Genomic DNA, 23968 nt, shown 5'->3' with positions numbered 1-23968 from the left:
CCTGAGACATTATAGTTAGATTAAGTCAAAGAAAGACAAATATTGTATTATATCACTTATATGGAATCTGAAAAGGTCAAACTCAAAGAAACAGACTAGAAGGCTGGTTATCAGGGGCTGAGTGGGGTGGTGGAGGAATTGGGGAGATGCTGTTAAAAGACACAAACTTGCAACTAGAATGTTGAGTAAGTTCTGGAGATCTATAATGCACAGCATATTAATTATGATCAATACTGTATTACATACTTCAAAATTTCTAAGAGATTAGATTTCAAATGTTCTTGTCACAAAAAAGAAATGATAGTTAACATGATGTGATAGTTGTTAGCCAATACAAAGGTATTAATCAGTATAATATATAAATATATCAAATCAACCCATTGTACATCTTAAACTTATACAATGTTATATGTTAATTATATCTCAATAATATATATATATACACACACAATTAAAGTTTTTTAAATGACAGAGAGCAGGAGTCATGATGTAAATGGTTTTATTTCTACCTCTTCTCCCATAGTCAGGATAGGAGCCAAGTTCAGAGACAAAGTCTGACTATGGGAAACTAGTAGGTCAATCTGACTGGTTAACTCCGACCTCAATGCCCACAGGCACCCAGCTATTTTCTCATTAAAAATGAACTATTTCCTTTAAACAATACATGGCTCTTTCCAAATTCAAATACAGCACTGGTCTAAGTAGAAATGAGAGATAATTTTCATCTTCCTTCAATGAATAAAGAGAGAGTCTTGTGACATCCTTCAAGATATATACACTGTGAAGGTTTAGGATCCATTTATAGTTGAGGGTTAGTCTATTTTGGAAAATGCAGGAGAAAACTTACCATCTGAATACTCAGAACAGTAAAATAAAGCTCTCCAGTAACAGATACTGTTTACTTACATTTCAACACGACTGGGCATCATATTATGCTTCAGTTTTCTTTCCATCCAGTAGTATTCGGTACTACTTCCATATGATTATAAGAATAACATTCAAACAAAATTTTTACTCTAGACATCCCAATGGAAGTTGCAAATCAAACATCCATATAACTAATCAACATACTAACTAGCTGGTATTAACTCAAACAGTTGGTTTTCTCTTTTGCTAACATCAGGAGGGTGAAGGAAACAAAGGTTTATACCCAGATCAATCACTAACTAAGTATGCCAATTGTTTGGCTTAATAGAACTACTTTTCAACTTCAAGTTAATACCCACAATCTACTCTAGGAAAGGGGGCTCTGGCAATAGTATCAGTACCTGTGCAAACACAAGTGGTTAAGATTACTTATAAACAAAAGACACACTATTTAATATTTTCTTCCTTTACTCCCTGAGGGTTAACACTTGATATTAACACCAAGAGGGGAAATCTCTGCATGTTCGTATTAAAACAAAGTCCCAAGAGCTCAAAAAGAGAACGCTGAGGAAGAAAAACTTCATATTTCTTATACAAATGCATGTATTTCCTTCCCCACACAGAGCTTAATTCAGATAACTAACAAACAACAAAAAACCAACCTTTCATAAAATCACATGAACATCTATAGGTGGTGCAGAGTGGGGACGGGATACAAAACTATCCAGTAGTTTGTGTAATTTGAAAAATAATTTCCATAGAGAAAGTTTCCAAAGGAGACTTGACACTTGGTCATTGGTCCTACAGAAAGAGAGGCTGGAGAGGATACTCAAAAGTATAAGAGAACTCTTTCAGTTGGATGAGAGGCCCATACCAACCTTTGGCTAATTTCCAGTCTGAGAGCCCTCAATCAATTGGGCAGGACAATGTAACTCTCAGATGTTCTTTAATACAAAAGACAGACATAATTTTTCTCAGTAAAGGACATTTCCTTCATCACACACACACAAAAAAGCAAGTAAGCAACAGCTTACTTACTTAAGTTGCTTACTTAAAAGTAAGTAAGTTGCTTACTTGCTTAAAAGTAAGCAACAGCTTACTTACTTTACAGATGATAAGTAAGAAAGTAAGTAAGTTGCTTACTTAAAAGTAAGAAAGTAAGTTGCTTACTTAAAAGTAAGAAAGTAAGTTGCTTACTTAAAAGTAAGTAAGTAAGTAAGTAAGTTGCTTACTTGCTTAAAAGTAAGTAAGCAACAGCTTACTTACTTTGCAGATGATAAAAGGGAATCAAATCACATTTCCTGCTGCTACTGCTGCTGCTAAGTCGCTTTAGTTGTGTCCGATTCTGTGTGACCCCATGGACGGCAGCCCACCAGGCTCCCCCGACCCTGGGATTCTCCAGGCAAGAACAATGGAGTGGGTTGCCATTTCCTTCTCCAAAGCATGAAAGTGAAAAGTGAAAATGAAGTCGCTCAGTCATGTCCGACTCTTAGCCACCCCATGGACTGCAGCCTACCAGGCTCCTCCGTCCATGGGATTTTCCAGGCAAGAGTCCTGGAGTGGGGTGCGATTGCCTTCTCCGAATCACATTTCCTAACTGAGCCTAATTAAGTTTCTCTGCACAACAGAAAAACTGGCACTCGCCTCTCTCTCTCTCTAGCCTCCTCCCTACAAAATAGCATCCTCCTCTTAAAGTCATCCTATTAAATTGAAGAAATAATCTGATATAAAAGAACTAAACAGATTATCAACATGCAGGTTCTCTTTACAGATGATCAGAAATATGGATGATCTGGCTAAAATTACAATGTAAATTTGAGTCATACTTTTCACTTTCACAGATATGCAAGCTTTTGCAACATAAGGAAGTTGGAAATCCTTAGCATAGCAAATTTTTAAACAGACTGAAGCATATACCATGGTTTGTTTCCACTTTATAGTCACTTGGTGGCATGAACAAAAGGAATAATACAGCATCTAGAGTTGATCATCTTTCAATTAGGGAATGAGGCAGCTCTGAGAAAGCCTTCCCGCTAAATATCAGGGAGCGTAACAGTGTCCTTGCAGCTAACAAGAGAGTGACTAAGGGAAAAAGTAATACAAATAGAAGGCAGTGTTGTTCAACCTCATGTTTTGAGACAGACTTCATAACAAACCATTAATGTGTTTAGTTTTTGCCCTTTCTGTAAATAAGTTAGTGTGCTAATGAATATTTTGGAAACATTTTTCTAAAGTAAAGTCCATATACTAAAAATGTGACAGCATCAGATGGAAATGTTTCAGGCATGATCAATCATTCTTTCCTTAATGACTCAAGGACCAATCTTAGTAAGTTTAAAAGACAATGTTTTGGGAAACAGTGGGAAACATTAACAAAGTCCTACGCACATTGTGTCCAAATCTAAAAGTAAATCCTGGAAAGTCCCTTATGAAACAATTCCCTAAGCAACAGTGTTTTATAAATCTATGTACACAAAATTTATATACCGGCAAATACTAATGGATGAAAACTGCCATGCTAGCATATATTTTAAAGGTCAGAGATGTTGAAATAAAAAATAACACAGGTGCAAAACAGTATGTATGAGTCTATCATTATATATATATACCTACATATTTGAGAAGGCACATATTCGTAGAAAAATTAGCAAGACATGCACCAAATATTACTGCTATTATTGCATGGTACAATTAAAGGGGAATTTTACATGCTTTACTAATTTTAAGTTGTGTATTCTTTGATTTAGTGTCTTCCAAAGTTTCCAGAAATAAAAATTGCTTTTACTTAAAAATTAGTTTTTCAAAATCCTAAAGGAACAAGAAAATGACTCATTTAAAATGCCTACATGACAGTAATAAGGTAGTCAAATCACCGGAGGTATTGCTCAGAGTCTAAGCTACAATAGAATCTTTTCTTTTCCCTTTAAAAATATACTTGAGTATGAGTGGTCCAGGAGCTTTAAATGCTCCTAAGATTGTGGGTCACTTGATTTGTAAACATTAAAACTATTTAAGAAATGTTATAACCTAAGTAAAACTACCCAGAATCTATCATGAAAAGAGTACGGATGTAATTCCAGACTCTAGACTAGTCACAGACTAGTCATAGACTATAATGTTGCTTCATGGAAAAGTTAAAACCAAAAAGTGTTTATAAAATACTCATGATCTCAAAAAGCTACTTGAAAAACAAACATTACAAATTATCAAATACAAGAGAAACTATCTTTTTCATTCGATCTTCTAGAAATAAGAGCTTTAACAGTTTGGTGAATACCCTTGGGGACTTTTTTCTAAGCATATTCTAATACACACACAATTTTTAAAAACTGAATTATACTATCTATACAAGCTTGCAACTTTCTTTTTAAAAAACGGCTCTTACATGCCTTTCCATGTCAGAATACATAGATCTAAAATAATACTACTTTGTTATTGCTTTTTAAATTTTTAACAGTTATATGGTATTCCATTGTATGGCCATGGCAAAATTAAGTCTTACCAATCTTCCCTGCTGCTGCTGCTGCTAAGTCGCGTCAGTCGTGTCCGACTCTGTGCAACCCCATAGACGGCAGCCCAACAGGCTCTCCCATCCCTGGGATTCTCCAGGCAAGAATACTGGAGTGGGTTGCCATTTCCTTCTCCAATGCATGAAAGTGAAAAGTGAAAGTGAAGTTGCTCAGTCGTGTCTGACTCTTAGCAACCTCATGGACTGTAGCCTACCAGGCTCCTCCGTCCATGGGATTCTCCAGGCAAGAGTACTGACTGGAGTGGGGTGCCATTGCCTTCTTCACCAATCTTCCCCATTGATAGGTATTTGGGATTTTCTAATTTCTCATCATTAGAAACAGCAATAAACACCCTTAACAATATATTTATGCCAGCCCTTCTATAGGATACATTTCTAGAAGAATTGTTAAGTCAAACTGCTAGGTTAACTGCACCTTATACCATTTATGAATTTATCTTAATCACTTCAGTTCAGTCGATCAGTCATGTCCAACTCTTTGTGACCCCATGAATCACAGCACGCCAGGCCTCCCTGTCCATCACCATCTCCCGGAGTTCACTCAAACTCATGTCCATCGAGTTAGTGATGCCATCCAGCCATCTCATCCTCTGTCGTCCCCTTTTCCTCCTGCCCCCAATCCCTCCCAGCATCAGTCTTTTCCAATGAATCAACTCTTCTCATGAAGTGGCCAAAGTACTGGAGTTTCAGCTTTAGCATCATTCCTTCCAAAGAACACCCAGGGCTGATCTCCTTTAGAATGGACTGGTTGGATCTCCTTGCAGTCCAAGGGACTCTCAAGAGTCTTCTCCAACACCACAGTGCAAAAGCATCAATTCTTTGGTGCTCAGCTTTCTTCACAGTCCAACTCTCACATCCATACATGACCACTGGAAAAACCATAGCCTTGACTAGACGGACCTTTGTTGGCAAAGTAATGCCTCTGCTTTTCAATATGCTATCTAGGTTGGTCATAACTTTTCTTCCAAGGAGTAAGCGTCTTTTAATTTCATGGCTGCAGTCACCATCTGCAGTGATTTTGGAGTCCCCAAAAATAAAGTCTGACACTGTTTCCACTGTTTGCCCATCTATTTCCCATGTAGTGATGGGACCAGATGCCATGATCTTAGTTTTCTGAATGTTGAGCTTTAAGCCAACTTTTTCACTCTCCTCTTTCACTTTCATCAAAAGGCTCTTTAGTTCCTCTTCACCTTATGCCATAAAGGTGGTGTCATCTGCATGTCTGAGGTTATTGATATTTAGTAAACATAAATAGAAGGTCATATAGGGCAAGGATTGTGTCTTATTATCTCTGCATCTATTTTGGCTTGAAAGTGCATTAAAAATCTGTTGGAATGGATAAAGGAAACTAACAGCTGTCAGAGAATACAGCTGGTTTAAGTCATTTTTTTTCTTCACATTTAATATCAGCTTTCACTTCATTAGTAACTATTTTTAAGATAGTATTTTTTTTACATTATCAACTTCAGCAGATATTTTGGAAAAGTACTTATAACAAAAAAACTACCACTATATTTTAGAACAATGATACAATGATAATCAATTTTAACCAAAGAGAAAATCCTTTGTTTTACTCGTTAGTCAGAAATTATTCTTTTCAGTGCTAGAACAATATATAAATTGCATATCCATGACAACAATGAATATTTTTTTATGTAGTTAGATCTGCAGTATTCTGCAGTAAATTCTTTGTTTCATTTTCTCAGTTTTGAAGCAATGTTTATTTATACTCTACCCATTGTCTTTACCCAAGCTCAAAGACAGAGTCTAGTTTGAACATTAAGAGAAATACTTCAACTATAGTTAAGAATTCTGTTATCACCCATTCTCTTACATAACTTTTCCCCTTATAATTAGTATGGTAAATTATATGAATTATATACACACACAGTTTCATCATTAGCATGGCTTTATATATATACATGCACACATACAATTTGCATATCACACATATGTAAATTATGTGTATGTATAAAAATGACAAGTATCTACCTACAATATAAGTACCAGACCTCACCTAGGACAGGAAGATAAACTATACACATATAAATACCATTCCTTACCTACAAAGTTATAGACTTCCAGAGCTGAAATAGGCTTTAAAATGAAAGTTTGCTGCTGTTGCTAAGTCGCTTCAGTCATGTCTGACTCTGTGCGACCCATACCCGGCAGCCCACCAAGGCCCCTCTCTCCCTGGGATTCTCCAGGCAAGAATACTGGAATGGGTTGCCATTTCCTTCTCCAATGCATGCATGCATGCTAAGTCACTTCAGTCATGTCCGACTCTGTGCGACCCTATGGACAGCAGCCCTCCAGGCTCCTCTGTCCACAGGATTCTCCAGGCAAGAATACTGGAGTGGGTTGCCATTTCCTTCTCCCTAAAATGAGAGTAATTAGTCTCTAAAAAGAAACTCTCTTCCCTCCCCTTCCAAATGATCACAGGAGCTAAGAGAGGATCTATTTTCTAGAACATAAGGAAAGCCTCTTATATGCTTCCCTATACAGATAATGTAAGACTTTCTTTCTAATCAGTGTTGATTAGTTTTACTCTTAAGATGAAATGTTAGAATATTAGAAAGCAAAAAATTACACTATTTCTAACCTTTTGGTTACCTAGGATGAAATTAACAGTATCAAGACAGAAAGGCACATTCTCTTTAAATGCTCTCAATAGAACAACTGCATTTAAATAAGAAATTTTTAAAGTCACATATATCAAGAATCCTATTTGTAAGATCCACCTAAGATATAGCTTGATTATTAGGAGGCAATCACTGGGGAAGAACTGTTTTAATAGCTGAAAATTGCTGCTGCTGCTGCTAAGTCGCTTCAGTCGTGTCCAACTCTGTGCGACCCCATAGATGGCAGCCCACCAGGCTCCGCTGTCCCTGGGATTCTCCAGGCAAGAACACTGGAGTGAGTTGCCATTTCCTTCTCCAATGCATGAAAGTAAAAAGTGAAAGTGAAGTCGCTCAGTGGTGTTGGACTCGCAGCAACCCCAGGGACTGCAGCCCACCAGGCTCCTCCATCCATGGGATTTTTCCAGGCAAGAGTACTGGAGTGGGGTGCCATTGCCTTCTTGGCTCAGGAGCAACAATCTCCCAATACTGATTTAAAAGAGTGTTTTGAACAAATTGATTGCATAATATCAAACATTGGACTTACCACATCTCTTCCTTCCAAGTTTACTCAAGCAGTGTGTTGATACATGGGTAATTCTGAATTTACAAGGCCTTTATTAAAATACTGAAGAACTGAATGATGCCTGAAAGAAGTATTTGTTACTTTAAGAGATCTTGACCAGAAAGTACTGCTGTGTAACAATCAAAACTTTCCAAAAGCTTGGGTAATTTTTGCCAGAAGTTACATTTTGTTTTTAAAGACATGACTCAATAAATAAACACACAGAGAGCACCAAGGTAATGAACAATAAGTACTCATGAAGCAATCATTTTAGGAGAAAAACATTAGCATTTTCTTCTACATTAAAGATGAGATTGATAAACCACTGAGAAAAGAAAATATATTTTTAGAAATACAGACTCTTAGAGCTAAAATATGGCCTGTTTTGATGACTCTCAAAGTATCTGGGGCCACCAGTTCCTGGCGGTACTACTGTTCATAATATTGCAAGCACCACTTTCATTTCTGCCAGGAATAATTTTTATTTGCTGAAAAAAAAAATGCACTGGAGTTCCATCGAAAGTAGTGCCGATTAAGAATAAAGAAATTGTTCAGTGTTGCCAAATGTATACAGAAAGGCACTTTATATCCCATTGATGGAAGTATAAATTGGTACAAGTTTTATAGAAAGTAATTTGGCAACAGGCATTCAGAAGCTTTAAATCATACATATCTCATGACTGAGTAATTTCACTCTCTACTTCTAGGACTAGTCTAAGGAAAGAGAAATGCACATGCACAAAAAAACATAGACAATAGTCACTGCTGTGATATAAATAACAGAAAACTAGAAACAACAGCAAATATCCAAAAGGAGACTGGTAAAACAGTGATATATCCTCATGATTTAACACTACAGTCATCAAACGCAGTATTGTCAAAGATTTTTAAGGATATGAAAAAACAGTCAAGATATTAATAAGTGAAATTGGTTTAAGATAAAACTTAACCAAATATATGCAGGCTACCAGCTGAAATATTCATCTCTGGATTGTAGAATTATAGGTGATTTTTAGTTTTGTCCTATTTTTTCCTACATTTTCTAAAACTGCTGCAGTGAACATATTACTTTTCTCATTCAATACATAAGTAAAAAATACAGCACCAGTGTCAATTAATTCTAGTGTGTGTCTATGTTTATATGTGGGTATTGATAAGTGACAATGAACATGGCCCATAAGGTATTTGGCCCTACTGACATGGTAAAGTGATGCTATTCTGCTGACATAACTGCATTGTAGAGAGAAGATTAGATACTTCAGTTTTTAAACTAGACTCAAAGTAAAAGAAACTTCTTTTGCTCATGTAATATGATCTATAAAGCAAAATAAAATCAGCGGGTTTTTTTCTTGCTGTAACTACACTGTAGCCTACCAGGCTCCTCTGTCCACAGGATTTCCCAGGCAAGAATACTGGAGTTAGAGTAGCCATTCCCTTCTCCAAGGGGTCTTCCTGACCCAGGGATTGAACCCAGGTCTCCCCCACTACAGACAGATTCTTTACCACCTGAGCCACCAGAGAAGCCCACTGGCAAGTGAATAGACAATATCAAAAAGCCAGATAATCACAAGGGGTTCTGCACAGATGGAAATATCAATAATTTCCTTAATGCCCACAGTCCCACCCACTTATCCTATTAAAACAAACAGGAACTCAAATGCCAGGTGACACTGCCAAAAGATTTAAGAGGTATGAGAAGAGTCATACTGGCATTCTTCTGCCCCACAAAGAAAATATTTTTCAGCTAGCCCAAGTATATTAATACTAATATATTATTAATTAATATTAATATTAATATCAATCAGCCCCCTAATGGGAATTGAGGCCTGCCTGCCCCCAGGTGAGCATCACAGGCAAAAGGCAGCAAATGAGTATCCTTTCTTTGCTTTCCACACGGTGATGGGAGGGATGATACAGGCAGGGGATTTCAGAAGTAAACTCTCCATCAGTACCCACTTGTTTACAACCTGAACTCTGGGACCAGTGGCTCAAAATATTAGAAGATCTCATCTTACCTAAGACTGTCTTACTTCAGACATTCCAATCAACTGTGATATCAGGTTATTAATATGTACTAGCTGACTTCAAAAAGCTGTAGGAGGCAGAAAGGGTTGAATCATTTCTTTCCCTCAAAGTTTTCATTTCAAAATGTTTCAGGCAACAGTAAAGTATCATTAAGTAATCTCATTTCCTGTAAAGGCCCACACAGCTCCAACTGTGTCCTGCAATAACCTCGACAGGGCCTAGTGGCACTGAGTTCACAATGCTCAAAATGATAAAAGGCACACAGCAGCTACGCATAACATCCCACTGCAATATACAATTTACTTGAAAATTATTGTTTTTAATTTACTTGAAAATTAATGTTTTTACTCCAAAGTTAAGGGAAAGCAGTCTGTGGCTGCTGGTTAACTCAACTGAGTTGAGCCAGTGCTTCTGAAGCTAAGCTCACAAATTTGAGCCCTGTGTGAACTGGTGAAGAATCTGCCTTCAATGCAAGAGATGAGGGTTCGAACCCTGGGTCAGGAGATCCCCTGGAGAAAGAAATGGCAACCTACTCCAGGATTCTAGCCTGGAAAATTCCATGGACACTGGAACCTGGTGGGCTCCATGGGATCACAAAGAGTTGGACACAACTGAGCGACCAAGCTCACACGCACATGAATTGGTGAAAAAAAAGGCAATCACATTTCTCAGCTTGCTAATGTATATTCCCTGGTTGTCATGTGTTGTCCCAGATTCTTACCAGAATTCTTATCAGAGTCATCCCCCACGCCCAACCTTTTTCCTTTTTTGGGAGAGGCAACCCTAGCAATGGCCCAGTAATAACCCTAACTCTGGTACCACAGAGAACAAGATAAGAATATATGGCTACCCCAGCAGAAGCCAACCTCCACAACTGGAAAGTACTAAGTACTGACTGAATCCACAGTCATATACAAATGGGCAAGTAGATGAAATAATCAGCTTTGTGCCATTAAACACACACATGATTTTTTATTCCAAGTGTTTCAACAATATCAAATTATGATAACTTTAAATATTTTATCTACAACCAAATATTTATAATCCCACTTCTAAAATCTACTGTTTTAGATTTTAATTGGTAATTTCTAACTAAAGTCAATTCCTCATCTTACAAAGCATACACTTGTATATTAAGTACATAAAGGATAAATCAGATCCATTTTAAGAAAATACCTCTACAAATAGGTTTTTAACTTATGACTTTTAAAGACTATAATCCTATTTAAGAAGTTGTGTTTACCCTTTCACTAAATTAACCTAAATCAAATAGGTTAATTTGGCAATTAACCTATTGCCAAGCCAACTCTGTGCTTAAGCAGTCATGTCCAACTCTTTGCGACCCCACAGACTGAGCAAACAAAAATTCTAACTTTGCAGGGAATACAAATCTGATACTCATTCCTGAAAAATACAACCGATTATAACTTGCCATCTAAGATTTTCTGGAAAATACAGGTTAGCAACCATAGAGCTGCATATTGAATGAGGTATTTGATTCCCAGTGATAAAAGACTAAAGCAAACAGGAGACATTCCAGGCTAACCCAGATGTTGTAAGCTTAAGGAATTTTTCACCTATTTATAAGCTTCAGTTCTTTGAAGAGGCTGTATCCAGTACAGCCTAATATTCAGCTTACTAAGAACAATTTTATTTAATTTGGCCCATCAGGAAAAAGAAAAAAAAGACCACAGATGAAAAGGATAAGGTGCTATGCTCCATCAAAGGCTAAAGGGAGGGGGACAGTGAAGCTCCAGCACACACAACACATCACCCTGATGAGGGTAACTGTGAACCAACGTGCTGCAGCCAGCCGGCCTGGATCCAGTTCCTGGTGGTGCCACTTACTAGAGTTGAGTGACCTCGGGCAAGTTATGTACCCTCTGCGCCTCATTTGCCACAACCCTGAAATGGAGGGAATAATACTCCTACCTTCTGGGACTGCTGTGAAGCTGAAATGAGCTGATTTCACAGCTCCAGCCATCATGAACTTCTTTTAGGTTCTCAAAAGCACCAAGCTTAATCTCTCACCTCTGCATCTAGCACATGCTTTTCTCTTTGCCAAGAACATTCTCTTCTCCCTTTTCTTGGCTTCCTTTAGGTCTTAGTTTAAATGACACTTCTAAAAAGCCTTCCTTGACCTCCCCACTTTATGTCAGGTGCCTCTGCTGTTTGTCCTCCCAGTGCTCATATAGCACAACACCTAAACGTGTTCAAGTTTCTGTTCCCCAGCTGGGCTATAAGCTCTTTAAAGACAGAAGTCATGTCTGTCCCCATCACTGCCATAATTCCGAGAACCCAGCACAGTACAGGTACACAGTAGATGCTTACAAAACAGTTCTGGACTGAAATAACAAGTCATGCTAAAGAGGAAGGAGACCAAAGAATGAATTCCCACTTAAACCTTTCACTCCAGGCAGAAATGTATGCCTCTTCATATCTGAGATGTATAAGAATACTTCCTCTCATCTATTGAGAAGTTTGAAATTAAACACGAGACATGCCACATTCCGGTAGAATACAAATTTTATGGCCATTCTGGGTAGGAATAATGATTTCACAAGCAGAGAAAGTAACAGTCTGTTCAGTATGTTTACATCTATGATTTCATGTCTCATATTCCAAAGCCTTTACTGCTATAAGTATATCGCAGCAAAATTATATGGTTAGGGTACCGCTCCGATTCTCATCAGCTGGGCTAAATGAAATCTGCTAGTGCAATTGGCACAGATGGAGAGAAGCAAAGGAAGGTGAGACCATGAACACAGAAAAACAGGAAAGAAAAAAAAAGTGAAAGTAGTATTAAGAGCGGAGAAGGCAATAGCAAGCCACTCCAGTACTCTTGCCTGGAGAATCCCAGGTACGGGGGAGCCTGGTGGGCTGCCGTCTATGGGGTCGCACAGAGTCGGACACGACTGAAGCGACTTGGCCGCAGCAGCAGCTGTATTAAGAGCAACATCAGCTGCTAGTCTACAAGGAACCACTGGGTGGCGCAAGTGCCCCTGGCTTTTCAATACAGGTATGGAACCAGGAGGCAGAGCCATCAATTAGCCTGCATCTCCCAGAGCTTAGGTTAAATGCTCACAAGTTTATTTTCAGCATACTGATGGACAGATGCAATTCACCAGATTTCAAGTTCTCTGCATGTATCATTAACACAGGCATAGGTTTTAAGGATGTTTGTTTATCAGAGACACCTGGAAGGTGGTTTGTCAACATTTTTACCTGGTGAAATTTTTCATAGTCAGCTTATCATTCTAAATGCAGAGAATCTCAGAGGGAGTTGCCAGGGATTCTGAGTGGAGTGATAAGGAAGGAAAGGGATCAGAATGACTTAGAAAGCTATTTTAAAAACTATTAGGTGGTATTATCCCACATTTTAAAATAAACTTTCATGAATTGATTTTGGCAGTTTTTCTTTAGTCCCTCTTAAACCACTTTTAGTAGAAATAAAGAATATACTTTGTCTTAGTAAATAAACATGATCTTTACTGGAAATTTTTCAAAATACAAAGATTTTTTTTAAAACTAAAAAAAAAAAACTATTAAGTTGAGCCATATAAAATTGCTGATAGTCAAAAAACTGTTACATACCCCCCAAAATAGCAATTTCAAACAGTTCAACCAAATACACACCTATTTAGAATCAGTGGTTTAGTGAGCCACTGTTACTGATAAGAGTGTCCTATCTCTCAGGTTTGTTGGGGAAAAAAGGTTGAGAATACATGCATAGTTTCTCTTTAATCATGAAGAGTTAATTGAACAAACAAATTGAAACAAAATAACTAAAGATAGGGAATTTGCTGGCAGTCCAGTGGTTAGGACTTGGTGCTTTCACTGCTGAGGATATGTGTTCAATTCCTAGCTGGGGAACTAAGATTCTGCAAGCCACATAGCATGACCAAAAAAAAAAAAAAAAAACCAAAAAACACCCTCAGGATAAGGAATAGATTAAACTATATTAAAAAACAGCAAACATGGGAACATGTTCACCAAAAAAGTAAATGCTATATTAAGTGTAAAAAGCAATTACAAAACAGTATATAAAACACATTTTGTGTTTTGTTGCTGTTGTTCAGTCACTCAGTCGTGTCTGACTTTGCGACCCCGTGAACTGCAGCATGCCAGGCTTCCATGTTCTTCACTATTTCCTGGAGTTTGCTCAAACTCATGGCCATGGAGTCCGGGAAGCCATCCAACCATCTTGTCCTCTGTCATCCCCTTCAACTCCTGCCCTCAATCTTTTCCAGCATCAGGGTCTTTTCTAAGACCCAGTGTTTTAGGGGCATTCAAAAAGTTTGGGGACATATGGAAGGATATATACTAAAAACCTCAATAGATGTCTCTGGGTAGGGGGTTAGCCTTACTTTGTTTTGTCTTTTTATCCATACATGTTTCTAAAATAAACATGTATAACAATTTTAGATCCTGGAACAGAAAGAAAAATAAAGACTTTGGCAGAAAAACTAGGGAAATCCAAACAAATTCTATACTGTAGAGTACTGTGCCACTGTCTGTTATGTAAAATGTTAACCTTAGGGGAAGTTGGGGGAAAGATATCCAGAACATCAGAACTATCTTCACAAATTCATTGTAAATCTAACATTATTCCAACATGAAATACTTATTTTAAAAAATAAGCCATGTACTAAGATCACGCCTTTTAAACCTAGAAGAAAAAATCCATTTGGTTAAAAAGATTCCTACATTTAAAGAATAATATTGTGGAATCAAACTTCTTTCATAGATAGAAGCTTTGAAGAAGGTACGCCTTCTAGGATGACAACCAAAAGCTATAAAGACTTAACGACATATGCATTGCCTTTCATAATATGAAAGTGAAGTTACCCTATTAGGCAAAGACTCACTGAAGCTGGAAATAAATGGCTGAGTCTCTATTTTCTTTGATTTTGTAATCATCATTGCTGAAGACCAACCACCATAAGAACATTTGAGGGAAGGAATTAAAAGTAAGTACAGCCAGTAACAACCTTTAATTCAAAAAATGTATTTACTTTTTGTCTGCACTGGATCTTCATTGCTGCACTTGGGCTTTCTCTAGTTACAGTGAGTGGGGACCACTCTCCAGTTGTGGTGCACACTTACTGCTGTGGCCTCTCTTGTTGCGGAGCATGGACTACAGCCTCTAGGCCCATAGGCTTTAGTAGTTGTGGCTCAAAGGCTCTAGATTGCAGGCTCAGTAGTTGTTGTGCACCAGCTTAGTTACCCTGTGGCATGTGGGATCTTCTCAGACCAGAAACCGAACCCATGTCTCCTGCATTGGCAGGCAGATTCTCAATCACTGGACCACCAGGGAAGTCCCAACCCTTTTCTTTTGTAATATTTTTAGTTGTAGTATTTCTAGTTGTCAAATTGCAGGCAGCTACAGGTACATGAACATGCATTCATTCATGAAAAATCCAGTGAACACTTACTATGCCCTCTCCTTCTGGAGCTTAGTGTTCAATAGATAACATTTTAAGAGGACCTAAGACTAGGCACTTCCCTGGTGGTCCAGTGGTTAAGAATCTGCCTTCCAATGCAGGGGGTGCAGGTTCAATCTCTGATCCAGGAGCTAAGAGCTGCATGCTTTGTGGCCAAAAAACCACAACATAAAACAGAAGCAATATTATAATAAATCCAATAAAGACTTTTAAAATGATCCACATCAGAGAAATCTTTAAAAACTTTTTTAAAAAAGAGGCCATGAGACTAACACAGGGAGCAGACATACACCTGTAACAGGAAAGGAGGGTCACCCATGAGTCAACCCTCAACCCTATATGCCCAATCAGATGATCATCTTACCTTTTATTAATAAAAAGCTAATAATAATAGCTACCCTCTAGAATTATCCAGTTATACCTGTTACTGCTTAGGGACCAGCTGGCTTACTCAAAATGTATTTTTTTAATCTTTAAATATTGGAGCAAGAAGAATTATGCAAAGCCAAAGGATGAAAGTGAGGTTCTGAAAAGAAATAAAGGAAAGGAAAATGCAGAGCTGAAGTACACAAACAGAAAACTAAAAGGTTTTGATCAATTTCATCTGCAGACTGCTACCCAGCTGTTACAAACAGGTTACAGCTTTCTGGTTATACTACTACTCTGGCAAGTGTAAAATTTGGAATAGGTTAGTTCCGTTGCAAAACACACCCAACTGAGGTTTTGTTACCTGGAAGTTTCATTAGTTGAGTATTGAAAATGCATCAATAAGGTATTTCTGCAGATGAGACCCAAAACAAAAATTTCAAAAAACAGATTTAAAAAGAAGCACCAGTGTACTAAGAACTCCCAAGCAGAGGAGAAGTCTTTCCCATCTCAATGGAACACTACTTAAGGAAGGGCTATTATGTGTCCCCATAAAAAGGTCAGCCAAGAAACTTGCTGCAATTTCAACAGTGTTGATACTTCCTACTAGTAGAAATCACCCATTTATCTCTAAAGCAATTAATTTCTGCTGTATCTATAATGTAATCCGCCTTTAAGACATCCCTTTGCAGTTATTTCTGTGAATTGTTAAGCAAAAATGTATCATCTTTAATTAAGTTATAATTCAATCCTCCTACAAACATCTGCAAACAATACGAGGAGCAGTAAAAGCGGTTTGCTTTCTCATGTACTGCATGGGCAATACACTGCTTACTCTTCTTCAAAAGCAAAACTAAGGTCAACACAGAGGCGGTTCTGAAAACAAACGTTCTCCGTTAAGCACACGTTGAGGTCTGATGGTTGTGTGACGGAGACAGGCCAGATTTTTAAAGAATAAGAAAAGATATTATCAAAATGCTTCCAGCACCTCAATTTGATGGTTTCCAGGGCTGCTATGCCTGAAAATAGAAGAGAAAGGTACTGAGGTTTGGCACCTGGTGCCAAGCCCACCTAGACAACATCCTGATCTTTCATCAGCAATGGGGCAGTGCTGGTAAAAAAAAAAAAGAAAAAAAAATTTTTTTAAGGTCAAGCAATAGCAAGACACGGCCCCAGACCCAACCAAGTACCAAACTCAAAACAAATTCTAAAAGTTTAGATCATTCCACAGAACAATTTTATGTAACTCAAATATGTAACTGTGAGGCTTTGAGACATTATTGATTTTCTTTCATGCAGCAGATCGAGGTAAGCAGTAGAGGCAACAAATCTAAGAATAGATTTTCCATCCTAAACAGATTCCTAATCACTCCTCTCAAAGCAGAAGAAACATTTCTCATGATCTCATGACAAAATGTTATGACATCTAGAAGAGACCAAATAAAATGACCTTAGTGTCACAATAGCTAGAAACGATGCAAGAGTGAAGAAATCTAGTCTAGGTTGAAAAGTAATTCTTTCAACCAGAATTAGCTGCATCAAAATGAGTTTCGTGCATCTCATCAAAGTCATTAAAATAACATATATGTGTTTCATAACAACAATCCCATATTTGAAGAAGACAAATAGAATTTTGACTCAATTTTGCAGATTTCCACTGAGGACTATGATATCATCAGATTAAACACTGCAAGGCTTCTCAATATTTTCTTAGTTTAGGGATTTGATAGGCTACAGCTGGTTTCTAAAATATGTCTTTAAATTACAAACTGGAGTTGAGATTCCTAGTTTTCAAAACTCAAGGTACGTTCTGGCTAGAGACTGTATGCTCACAGCCACCTCCCACTCCTTTGGTCATGCCCTAGTATAGCATCCACCTCCTCTTTCCTGTGGGCAATGCCCTAAGCAACATGACCCTTCAATCAAAGACAGAGAGGGCGGTGGACAACAGTCTTCATCAGTTGAGGACAATTAGAAGCAAGATTAATAGGAAGCACTTCCTCCTTGTGTTTTTTAGTCATGTCCGACTTTTGTGACCCCATGGACTGTAGCCCGCCAGGCTCCTCTATCCATGGGATTTCCCAAGCAAGAATACTGGAGTGAGTTGCCATGCCCTCCTCCAGGGGATCTTCCCAACCCAGCAGTCGAACTGGAGTCTCTTGCACTGGCAGGCAGATTCTTTACCACTGGGCCAACAGGGAAACACACTTCCTCCCCAAGAAGTTAAAACAAAACAAAAAAAAAACACATCCTACAATCTTTAAGGGTTAGGGGCTTTATGAGAAAAAGATCAGTGGTCTGAAAGTTGAGTTAGGAACAACTCCGCCATTTCACCACATGTATATCATTGCAATCATAGGCCAATCACTCCACACAAACATTTCATATAACCAAAGAACAATGGCTCAAATGCAGGGTACCGCTGACATAGGACAGAGATTAGGTAACTATCTGAGCACTGGAATATTCTTCTCCCAACAGCCAGGTAGAACAGTCTTCCTTTGCAGACTCCTTATACTTACAGTGACTGCAAATGGACCCTACTGAGCTAGGATTCAAGTCAGCCAGCAGGACTAGTGCACGTGTCTATACAACTGCAGTCAACAATTTGTACTTCTGGGGTTGAGAATCATCATCCCTGATTCAATTCTACTCAGTCCTAAAAGAAAGACTGGAATAGTGAGGTTGGGGAACTCCATTTCAAAACAAGAATAAAAAACAGAGAATGGAGATTCACCAGGGAGGTTTCCATTTTGCACTTGTCTTTTCTAAAGTTACTTGTAAAGAAGTAAATTATTTGAGGGGATACTTCCTAAAGAAAGCTACTCCCTTATTAACAGTTTAATTCTCAACGATCTCCTGGTGATCGAGAGAATATTAAAATTAATGTACATAAGGGCATAAATTAAAAACTTGCTTCTACATAAAAATCCTGGCCTTTACACTTGACACTAAAAACAAAATCGAAGGAAAGGGATCCCAAAATTTCTGGTGGAAAATCTGAGTTGTATAATATCCTTCCAAGTTCAGTCATTTTGCTTAAAAATGCATAACATGTAAATATATTTGAATGAATATGCTAATACTGACATTTCTTTCTACTGAGGGAAATAAACACTACACATTTTCCCATCTGCAGGTCGCTATAATTCACCAAACAGTGAGCCTGAACCCTGCCTTTTCTAGTTTCCAGAGTATGGAAACCACTTTCTTCACAGATATTCTAACCTACTTCTGTAAGGAAATGCACAGAGAAATCCCAAATATTTTACCAAAGGCTTTAAACCATTCTAGACTAACCTGCAATTGACCAAACCCCGAAGGTTTCTGTGGTTCCAAGTATAAGAATACCATTATCCCGGCCTGCTTTTCTCTTTTCTACTTTATTTGTCTGAAACATATTCATCTGACAGTTATTTATGGCTAGTTCTGCTCAGTTCCACCCCTGAGTCAAGTTACGGTTTTTCAACTATTCTTTTAAGTTACTTCTCAACTTACCATCTTCAGCAGTCATGGAGAACAGAGCACCTTTTACTCGGATGCATCCCATGAGATACTTAGTGCTAGCTGTGTCTTCTCTTCTGTTTCCAAAGCCATAACTGAACTTTAAGCTCATTCAACCAAGTTCCTGTTTCCTGTCTGTGGGAAGTTTTCAGCTTTCAGTTTATTTGAAAAGCAGAAATGACTAATATATTCTGAGAAAAACGAATGATCACCATTTCATAGGGAGCAGCTCTGCCCATTTTTGCAGACCTTTTTTTTTATGACATCACCTGGGTACCCCCAGGGGAGTGGTCCTCCAAAACCCTGTCATTTCTTTTTTTAACAGTATTAGAATGCTTCAGGCACATGTTGAAGGTAATAAACAGAATACCTAAGAGAAAACAGGTATTTCACCATGCCTTCCACTGCCTTAACTTCCTAACAATCTCTAGAAGCCCCCATAAATGTTTCAAATACCTCTGTTAATAGTCTCATCTTGCACGCACCTGTCATTACTCAAGTGAGAAATGGGAAAACTCTATTCTGCGTGCATGCTTAGTGGCTCAGTCGTGTCTGACTCTGCGACCCCATGGACTGTCGCTGCCAGGCTCCTCTGTCCATAAGATTTTTACTCCCCTATAAAATCTTCTAACTTCACAGTGCCTATGAAAAAAAAAATCCTGTTGCTGCAAAATCAATTCCAGAAAGGCCTTGGAGAATGGGGATGCTATTTCAATCACCATAACGAAAATATGAGCAGCTACACTGGGCCGTCACATTAACACCACTGTCTACAAGGTAGAATATTCTTTTATTAAATACTCTATTGAATTCATCATAAAGTATTTTCACCTCTAAATCTCACAGTATAAACTCAGAAGTGGTTATAATGAGCCTATGGCAGATGTGCTTAATAAATGCTTCTCGATGACATATGAGCAGAATACATACTATACAAATCAAACTTGGCCCTGCAACACATTTCTCGTAATGTTCAATTTTACTGTAGACTGAGATACCATAGACAAAGATGCATGTTGCCACAGACACCCAGATTTTCTTTACTTTTATAAGCTGTGAAAGAGAACAACTACGCCCACACATTCACCAAAAATTAGTCAGAGTGGTTGGTTTTTCTTTGAACCAAAATAACTGTTCAAGCTCGGTTTTAAAACCTTCATTAAAACCAAACCCCATCCTAAAAGATCCCTAATGACCTTTTAATATACTGTACTTATATATCATTACTAGTAACTACAACTTAAACAACATGCATAAATTCAAAACAGAACTGAACTGGTTTAACATTGAGAATTTTTTCATTCCTTGGTTATTTACTTTTGGTGGCCATGACTTTGCTTGAAGATTGTAGTTTGTCCCAGAAATCAGTTATTTTAAGTGAAACACTATGTTTACCTGGCACATGGCTGTTCTTTTTCCCACTAGTATGTCTTTTTCACTTATTCACAGTTATCAATCATGAAAGATGCTCACTGTATAGAGTCCAGTTAAAGGAAGCAAGTTACAAATCAGCATGTACACTAAGAATCCTTCTTTTGTAGAAAGATACATATGTTTGCACACATGCATGTGTGTGTGCATGCAAGTGTCCATACATGTATGTACACAAACGTGTGCCCAGAAGATGACAACAGATCTCCCTGGATATGGCATTATGGCGCTTTTATTCTTTTTTTATACTTATATTTTCAGTGCAGAACATTCAGAAAATACAAATAGTTTTAAAAATAATGTTCTTCCTTTGTTAAAGTACTAAGTACTCTCTAAATACAAGGCATTCACCCCATTTCTAGCACGATGTTACTGTATAAAGCACAATGAAGAAACTGCATTGTTAAATATCCTTCAATGTGTAATGTTGCATATGAAGAATCTGTAAAATTATTATCAAAAGGGTAATCATATATTAAAATGCATTATAGAATTGTACAGGGTAAAAAGTATAAGTATCTCTATAATGCCTTCCTCTAACACCACTCCCTTTTGCCCTAGAGATAACCATGCATGGTGCCTATCAGTCACACCTCTTTGTATTATCCATATGCATGGCAAGGTTTTGTCTTTTTTAGATAGGTGGAATCATGGTATATGGAGTGCTATGTAATTCCCTCCACCCTTTAACAACATATTTTGGAACTCCCATGTCCATTTATATAGGTCTAAGGGATTTCTTTCCTTTAATAGCTTCATATTATTCCACAGAACAGCATGTTATTATTTAAGTCATTCCCCTTCTGATGGACATTTAGGTTGCTGCCAAGTTTTCACTGTTACCAAGCTTCATTGCTTTGAAATCTTGTATTTATTTTTATACAAATGTGCAGATATTTACCCAGAATAGCTTTCTACAGAATTACTGGGTCAAAAATATATGCACATTTAAAAATGAGAGGATTTTGGCACTCTATCAAAAAGCTACACAATTCACACTCTCATTAAAGTGTATGACAGTGCCCATTCCTTTCTAAAAGTGGATATTACAGTTTTTGCCAATGTATTTGGTAAAAAAATGGTTTTCATTTTCCTAATTACTAGAGTGAATTTGAGCATCTTTTCTTTTTGAATCATTATTTCAATTTCTTTTCTTTTTTTGTAAAGGCCAATTCACAACCCTCTGCCACTTTTTCTAACAGGTACCTTTTACTTATTGATCTGGAGGAGCTCTTTACATAGCATAGATATTATACAGTAGAAACCTTTTAACCCAGTTTTATTTGGAACACAATTAGCTAATTAAAAGTCAACTAAGGTGGACAATCATAAAAAAAATATGCTCATGACAAACATTTCATTTTATCTTCATTTTATCAGTGGTAAATGTACACGCATTCATCAAGTTTTTGATAAAGGGCCAGAAGGCCAAAACCTTTCTTTAACTCCAGGCCCACTGACTGTAAAGAAATTTAAACTGAATTCTTAGATAATGCAGAACTTCAAAGAACTTAAAAGATACCTGTAAGGAACTATTAGTGGAGAACCTTTCAGATTTATATATATATTTTATACAAATCCTTTATCATTGTCTTACACACACCTAGTTATACACTTACAACTTGCTTTGATCAACTCATTTCATAATATACCATTTGTTTTGTTACAATACACCTATCCCCCAACTTCAACTATCATCTGTATTTGCTGAATTTTATTTCTTTCACATCTCTATGCACTCTGCACCTCAACTCCTATATAATTTGAAGCAAATCCCAGACATCATATCATTTCATATGTAAATTTTCAGTAAGAACTTCAATTCCTCACTACTTAGATTGTATCAAGTTATACGAAAATAAATTTTATATTTACAAAAACAAGAACAAGCACAGTAATTCATAATAAAATAATAATTAATATTTTTAATTTAATTATTTTAATTCATAATAATTCAGTAATAAAAGCATCTGTTGTACTGGTGGGTTCACAAGCCTGGCGTACCAGATACCGATCTACTAATAGCAAGTGTTCAGTTCATAGTGTGTTTTACAAAACAAACGAATAACATTTAATATGGTGGGTCAGTTAAGTGGAAGTCAGTAAAAGCTCCCATGGCATATATAGAAATTATTTTCCTCCAGTCTGTCATATGACTTTTCAACTTTGTTATGGTGTGTTGTGCCTTCCAGAAGTTTTTAAAATATATACATATATTTTAAAAAAATACATCTTTAACTTATTTTGGAGTATGATGCGATGCAGGGACCCATCTCTTTCCAAATATACAGTGAAACAGTCCAAACTCAGTTTCCATTTTCAACCTTACTTGTAGGTGGGGCATTTAAAAGAACTAAAGTATGAACTTCTAACTTACAAAAGGAAGCTGTGCACACAAAATAATAAACCAACAGTCTTAAGTTCAGCTTGACAGGCTCAAACTACTATGTATTTAAAGATCACAGTAGCTTTGGGAGGAGGAGCAACGAACTGCCATACCTGGCTGTCATTACCACTCTGGCACACAACAGAATCTCCAAAGGATATGGCGGCTAGGTAGGCCTCCTTCTGCATCTCACCAGTTACCAAACTTGCAAACTGACATTCACACTGAAATAGCCCACACTTTGACAAAAACAACAAAATCAACTTTTCCAACTCTCCATCCATTCCTTAATGCTGCCCCTAGATCAGTGCCTTTGGACACAATAAAGAAAATGAATACACTCTTCCAAACCACAATTTCCACATGGAAATATACCTAAAAGGTACTAAAAGTCAAGGTAACATTTGTTAAATTTCTTTTAAAGCATAGACACTCAATAATTTATTATAAGGTTGCTTTATCTCTGGGCAAACTTTTTGTGTAAAGGACCAGAGAGTAAATTGACTTTCAGGGCTGTTAAATTCTCTGTTTCAACTCTGACACTGTATTTTGAATGCAGCCAAACAACACATAAATGAATGGATGTGCCTGAATTCCAACAGAAACGTATTTACAAAAACAGGTGGTGGGCAGGATTTCGTCACAAGCAGTACTTTACCCACCATTGTCTCACACCAATGATTGATCTCTTCCAACTAGGAATCCACTATCTTGGCTATAAATTTATTGAGCAAATATTGTGACACTGAAGGGACAATTAATAATTTAAGTGCCCCCTTACAGAAATGAATACTCTTAAAAATCAATCACGAAGCTTTTCCTGTAAGTTCTTCTCAAACAGGAGCACATATATTTTTCAAAATAACACTTGTAAGCTACCTTAAAACTAATGCTTATTTTCAAAGATAATTAAAATGAACATTAAGTAGCTACTATAAAAGAAAAACATACAGTCTAGACAGACAAATTCAACATTCGATTCATTATTCTGAGCAGAACAAGCCTACTAAATCTATCATCATATTTCCAACTTTACTACTCAAAATGCAGAAGCAGACTTTCAAAGTACATTTAAATGAGAACTCAAATTTTTTTCTTTGGATTACTTACCAGAAATGTTGATTAGAAACTACACAGTTTTGCCAAAATATTTTAAAATTAGAAAGTGAAACCAAAAATCTCCTTGGCATATGACGCATATACTTAATTTTAAAATATTAATTTTAATGTTAC

The 23968-nt window shown here is 37.2% G+C and overlaps 1 protein-coding gene across 9 annotated transcripts in view; it reads right to left on the bottom strand.

Annotated features, from left to right (window-relative positions):
• Positions 1–23968, bottom strand: part of ACSL4 (acyl-CoA synthetase long chain family member 4) — a 78810-nt gene that overhangs the window by 50234 nt on the left and 4608 nt on the right. For 2 of the 9 annotated variants that reach the window (XM_025276472.3, XM_044937190.2), the window contains exon 1: positions 18913–19025. The exons of 5 other annotated variants lie outside the window; for them this stretch is intronic. The gene's annotated coding sequence lies outside the window, so the exon portion shown is untranslated. Of the gene's footprint in view, positions 1–18912; positions 19026–23968 lie in introns of those variants that run through there. 2 more of the 9 variants (XM_025276474.3, XM_006071587.4) reach the window with 1 other exon arrangement.

This window comes from Bubalus bubalis, chromosome X (assembly GCF_019923935.1).
Source record: "Bubalus bubalis isolate 160015118507 breed Murrah chromosome X, NDDB_SH_1, whole genome shotgun sequence".
NCBI classification, from domain to species: Eukaryota; Metazoa; Chordata; class Mammalia; order Artiodactyla; family Bovidae; genus Bubalus; species Bubalus bubalis.
The sequence above is the reverse complement of the archived record's forward strand: the minus strand, read 5'-3'. Positions and strand labels throughout refer to the sequence as shown.